This window comes from Platalea leucorodia, assembly GCF_965183815.1.
Source record: "Platalea leucorodia genome assembly, chromosome: 9".
Lineage (NCBI taxonomy): Eukaryota > Metazoa > Chordata > Aves > Pelecaniformes > Threskiornithidae > Platalea > Platalea leucorodia.
The window spans coordinates 32,224,794-32,230,909 of NC_138831.1; the positions used below are offsets into that span (position 1 = coordinate 32,224,794).

The 6,116-nt window shown below is 40.2% G+C and overlaps 1 long non-coding RNA gene across 1 annotated transcript; it reads right to left on the minus strand.

The window, feature by feature from the left end:
* Positions 1 to 5,033: 5,033 nt before the first annotated feature.
* Positions 5,034 to 5,977, minus strand: LOC309595319. Its single transcript, XR_014229209.1, has 3 exons — positions 5,885 to 5,977; positions 5,449 to 5,527; positions 5,034 to 5,244 (listed from the first exon to the last, which is right to left on the minus strand). It is a non-coding gene; the product is annotated as an uncharacterized lncRNA (long non-coding RNA).
* Between the last annotated feature and the right edge of the window lie 139 nt (positions 5,978 to 6,116).

Here is a 6,116-nt window from a genome sequence, read left to right on the forward strand (position 1 = left end):
CAACTGATGCCTTTAAACTATCTCAAAACCCTCCACATACTTGGTTTCCAATAAACTTTTAATAGCTGTCTTAAATGATTTGAATGTTGACTGAGCAGCAAAGAGACTGAAGAGTGACCAAATAGTGATAATATTGCTCAAGGCGGCAGAAGGAAAGAAGAATTTTCAGTGCATCGGCGGATTCAGATTGGCAGGTAGGCAGCATGTCAGCTAGATCCAAGTCCCATCCAAGGATACATCCAATAGCTGGGACTCTTGTGAGCTTTGCCAGGCGGATGAGCCTGCAGATTTGGGATCCTCCCATCGGCCTTTTGTGACAATTAAAGAGACTGTATGTGCCTAACGCAAAGGCAAATCCAGAGCCACTCAGTGCTGTCAGCGGAATTGTTAGTCCACATGTCTAACTGGAGCATCAAAATATCTTCATTAGTATGAAGATACTCAGTCATTCTGTTCCTATATGTCATTACTGTGAAATTACTAATTGCAGTGATGCTAGAGCCAATGATGTTAGGTCGAAAGAAGGTTAAAAAAAGCCCTCATTAACAGTTCATTACAGTCTTTTTTTTTTAGCACTGTTATTGCTCTTCTTTTGGATTTCAGACTACCTAATCTAATAGTCCAAGTGCAACAGGGGAGGACAGGGAGGCACTAGTTTATATGAACCAAGCATGCCATGGTCCAAGATGAATAGAAAATTCTAGAGGCGATACCAAAAGCAGCAGAGCCCTTGGCACACTATGGAGAATGCATAGTGTCCAAACAGTTGAGAAATGTTCCTAGTAGCCTTTTTTTTAACTGTTCAGTCAGTCCTCTCAAGCAAATGCCTTAGGCTGGACTAAGGACCTTAATCCCTGCAAATCACAAATAGATTGACCAGGATGTATCATTACTTAGCAATGCAGAAATCTCCTTGTGCAGAAAGCCCACAGTGTCCAGTTTGATGGACTGTGGAGGGGTCTGCTATTTCTTTCTTGGAGATTTTCTGGGGTACTTAGACAATGACTTAAAACCCAATGTATACATGTTGAAGGATTCTTGAACAACAGCTAACAACCTTTAATAATAGCAACTCCACAAATGTTATAGATGTTGACAGAGAATATGACAGCTTAAAAAATGAAAAAAAAAGAGCCGTACTTGTAAGCAAAAGTGGGGAGTCTGTGCTTTTAGAACTCCGCATATGCTCTGCTAGGAGAAAATTTTGAGATGCTTACCTAGGGAGTTCAATCTCCTTCATGTCCGATGATCTCAAAAACTGCAGGATTTGGCAGGAAGTCAGGCCAAATAGCTTTCATGCGTGAATTCAAATGCAGACCAGATGCTACACTTTTCACTGCAGGCATTTATTTCTCATCAGTATTTTCTCAATAAAACTCGGTTGCTCATCACAGTACAACTTCATACCCAACTGGTGCAAGATGCTGTATTTACTGTCTTGTAACTCATTTTCACTGTGTTAAGCTGTCTCTGGAAGCATTTTGCAGCAGGATTCTCTGCATTCTTACATTAACCTGCTCAGTAGGAACACCCTTTAGCATGACACTTTTGAATGGGCCTAAGCTAGAAATGGATCTTGCCATTTTTCTCCGATTGCCTTAATGAAGAGCACAACATGGCCTGCTATTATCTGTTGTATCTTCCTGTAAGCTGCCAGTTTTGTTAACTTTGAGTCGAGATATCAGGCTTATAAGGTTTGAGAATTTTCTACTCCCACTGATAGCAAGAGAAAATGAGGACAGCAAGCACTAGGCTAATCCAATTCTAAATTTAACCAAAAACCCCAATGTTTTCCTTCCATCCTCATCCATCAGTCACTTAGAAGTATAGGCACGGGCTTTCAGCTGTAATCCATCTTCCTTATGTAACACAGCCAGAAAAGTCCATCTGGAGACCCCTCTGGCATGGTGGAAAAACTCCACATGGTTTAGCACTAAACCAGCTGATTTTTCCTCTGCTCTGCCTCCTTGCCAGGTTGTACTTACCAGATTTGAAAAGCCTGTGTGAAGAGATATGCCTTATTCAGATGATAAAGAATGGCGCGACACGATGGGTCTCTCAGCAAAGCAGGGCTGTGCTCACTCACCTCAATGTGGGCCACCTTTAGAGTCTCACCATCAAGAATCCTTTAAGGCTTTATAGCCTTCGAGTAAGACAAACAACAAAGGCTCAATAACACCAGACCTTAAAACAAAGTGATTATGTATCTTCCTAGTCATCTTGCTCTTGTAGTTGTACGCTACTGCATTCACTGGCTTTTGCATAATACTGTTACTGTGTGAGCTAGGGAACAACAACAAGGTGGGCAGTAGTTTTACACCGTTCTGCAGTGATGGAGCCCACCATCAAAAGGTGTAATATGCTCATTCTGCTGCTGGTGGTCAGCAGTACGTGGGAACACCAGCTATTTGCAAATCGTGAGGCTTCATCAGTATTTCCTGAAACACGACTCTTCAAAAAAAAAAAAAAAAATCTACAGGCATCTTGAAAACAACGTTGTCACTTCTGTCAGCCCTCCTCCATTTCTGCAAGTGCTTTTGTGGATCCTGATGTCTCAGCAATGTTTAACAGATGTTATTATGGTGGCTCCTGTTTGTAGGTCTGGACTTTGATCTCAGTATTTTTGCTATGATGATCTCATTTGCTTTTCTATCTCACCAATGTGGCAAAATTCTACAGTGACAAGCCCCTAAATTTAACATTTCCATTGACATTGAAAGGATGGGTTATGTTTTTAACAAACCACATCTAAGGTTTGAATGATAGGAAACAGGTGGTATCTATTAGTATTCCCCTGATAAAGGGCTAGTCAGTTCTCAAATCATGAGCCCCGCTCTGCTCTTTCACCCTATTAAATATCATTTATAACTGCCACAGACTGAAATTGAAGCTTGCAGGTTAAGTTTGTAGGAAGGGTCTTTTAAAAATTTAGGAAGTAGCAGTGTTAGGAAACTCCTTTGTTTTCTTTGTTTGGATTTACTGTGGAACAATGAAATGTTCCTCCAATTATTCCAACTGAATAATTCCAATAATTAAAGATTGTAACTTTTGTAAAGACTTCTGGATCTACTTATGTTGAATCTAATGGAAAATAATTAACAGACAAATGCTAAAATTGTCAAAAAGGACTGCAATTTATATTTGTGCTAAATAAAATGAAGAAAAATAGGAAAGCAGCAATTAAAAATATTATCTATGCTTGTATACATAGATATAGGAGAAACTGATGATGGAAAACACAAAGAGTAAAGGGATAATGATTCCCTTGATCCCACCTGATGTTTCTACCTCAGTACAGGAAAGATTTAAAAAAAACAAATTCTTTCTGAATTTGAAAAGAAGGCAAATAAAGGGAATGTTAGATGTAGAGAGAAATCAAGCTCTGCTTTCTCTCTCTCTTTTCAGAAGCAATTTCATTTATTTAAGAACCAAGATACAGAATTTTTATTCCCTTCTGGCTTGACACGTTTGTACAGTAGATGGCAGTAAGAAACCTTATCAGTTTAACCCGTTGTTAGCAAAAGGGGTGGTTCCACTGCAGTGGGATCTCTCTTGGTTGTCACAGTCTGACTGAACTGAGTTGTTATCAGATTCCTCACCCACATACATTTTTTATTCGGTCTTGGTCAGTATAGCAGTTCTCAGAGTATTATTATTTGCTTATCAAATAAGCTAACACCTGCATGATCACAGTGTATGTACCACTTCAGTAACAGTGCTAACCCTACCAATGCGCACCAGTAACATCCTATGCTAGGACAGTTAGGCCCAGCCAAAAACCAGGCATCCCTTCCCCAAAAGTTAAATAAATAGGTGCATACTCACAGCTTTATTTTAAGATTAAAATCTTCCCTGAGTTCGTTGGTGGTTTTTGTTTGTTTGTTTCATTTTGTTTTCTTTTTTCTAAACTAAGGTCAAGGGTGGGTGAATTCTCCAACAACTTAGCTGAGAAACATTAATCAGGAACAAATATTTAAACATGTAAGATGTCTGGATCAGGAGAAAAAGTAGCATTAAAAACAGTGGGTCTTTAGACACTGAGATCAACATGTTTATCACCAGCTCTGCTTGAACTATGAATCAGATATTTGTTAATCTTAGCTTCTTGAGGAGTTTAGTTAAACATGATGTGCTTTTTCTACTACACAGGAGCACCACTCCTGTTGTGGTCACACCAGCAGCACGGTCATGCCATGCCCATGTCCCATCACAAGTTAACAGACAGGGCAGCAGTGGTGGTCCTCAAGCTCAACTAGGACCCCCGCAGGGCTGGCCCTGCCCTCCAAGCAGCAGCTCATACCTGGAGACTTGTGCAGCACCACAGGCTGGCGACTTTGTATTTTTTTTTTTCCCTGACACACACACCATAAAAGGAACATAACTCTCCTTAATTTACTGCATTTTCCTGTGTACTCAGGATGTGTCACCTGGGGATTGTTTACTTTCGATAAAATAGAATATGAAAGAGTTTTATAGTGCCACATTGTTACTGCCGTAGTTTTTACAAGTTGCATGCAGTCTGACACAGTTCCTAGAAACAACAGGATGGGAGTTTGGGAAATACTTTCCACATCAGGGAAAGGAATGCTGAAAAGACCATGCTGTAGTTACAGACCAGCCAAAGGGTGCACATGTTTCTTTTTCTTCTTTGCAAAAACATTAGTTTTGAAACTCCAGTTTCTCAGTAGTGATTTCCTCATACTTTTAATTCAGGGCCTACTTTAAACCTCTTGGGACTCAGAGAAAAAATAATTGTCACCAGCTGAAAGTAAGTAATGAAGGAACATTTGTGAAATACATCAGTGTAAAAAAAAGAAAACCACCACCCCCACAAAAAAAAAAAAAAAAAAAAAACCAAAACAAACCACCAAACAAAACCGAACCAAACAACCCCATACAGAATTATTTCCTGTTTTTCCTGAAGTTATTCTCCAGGCAACAATCTCTTCTGGTAGAAAACTGAGCACAGAGAGGACTGAACAATTTTGTCCTGGAGAATGGCTTCACATGTATCATTAGAATTCAGTTGCTGTGTATAACCTTTTTACCCTCTCCAGCTTTTCTCCCCACTCAGTGGGTAAAGGTACAACATACCATGGGAAATGATGGCTTGTGTAACCACTACTCACACAATGCAATAGGTACCAGATAGCATCAGTGCCTTTGAGTTTTCCAAGTCCATCTTTTCAGACTGAAGCATGTTGCTTCAAAACGAAGTAACAAATCACAGAAGGTGTAAAACACCTAAAAGATTAAACATATTAACCATAAGGTATCATTCTGAAACTCATATGCCCAAAGATACAATTATGAAGTGCAGAGGTTAACCTCTCTTTCCACCCTTTCTCCCCAAAATATAAAGCTCAACAAAATGAACAAGTCCCACACAACTATGCATGAAGAAATGTGGCAGTGAGAACTCTGGCTGCCTGACACTGACTGACTTACTCGGCAGAGAAGCGGACCAGACAACTGCATTCAGTCATCCTGAAGTGCCAGGGTCAAGTGCCACCTCCACAGCAGGTGTCTAGAAGTCAGGAAGAAAAACAACAGGCACGTTTGCTTTGACAGATACATGCAGCAGCAGGAGGAACATCCCTGTGTGAAGAATACAGTCCTGATTTACATTTACTGTCTTTTATCTGTTCTTCTAGACAGAAGACTCTAGATCCTTCCCAGTATCTATTCTTCTAGTGATTTTTCCAAACCATTCAACATTATTTGGAGCTCCAGCATGTGTTTTTACCGATAACTATTGTCATAAGCAAATGCTTCTCTGCCGTTCACACCAAATACTCATCCAGCTATATGTGCATGGTGGTTGCCAGCCCATTTCCCACACACTCACTGCTATGACTATCCATTCTAGTGTGGTTTCACCTACCTGTGCTGTAATTACACCTTCATTTTGCTCTGCAGACACGTTCTGTGCCACTAAAAATGCTCTTCGTGAGAACTGAGCGCAGATAGCTTGAGAAACTGCACAGGCTAGTAAAAAACAGGAAAAGGCCTCTTATCAAATTAGTAACATCTCGGATGTTTGGGTGGAGACATTTGGCACTGGGCTTGCGTATTCTTACAGGAGTGAATCCATGCATGCTACAAACTCCATTCCT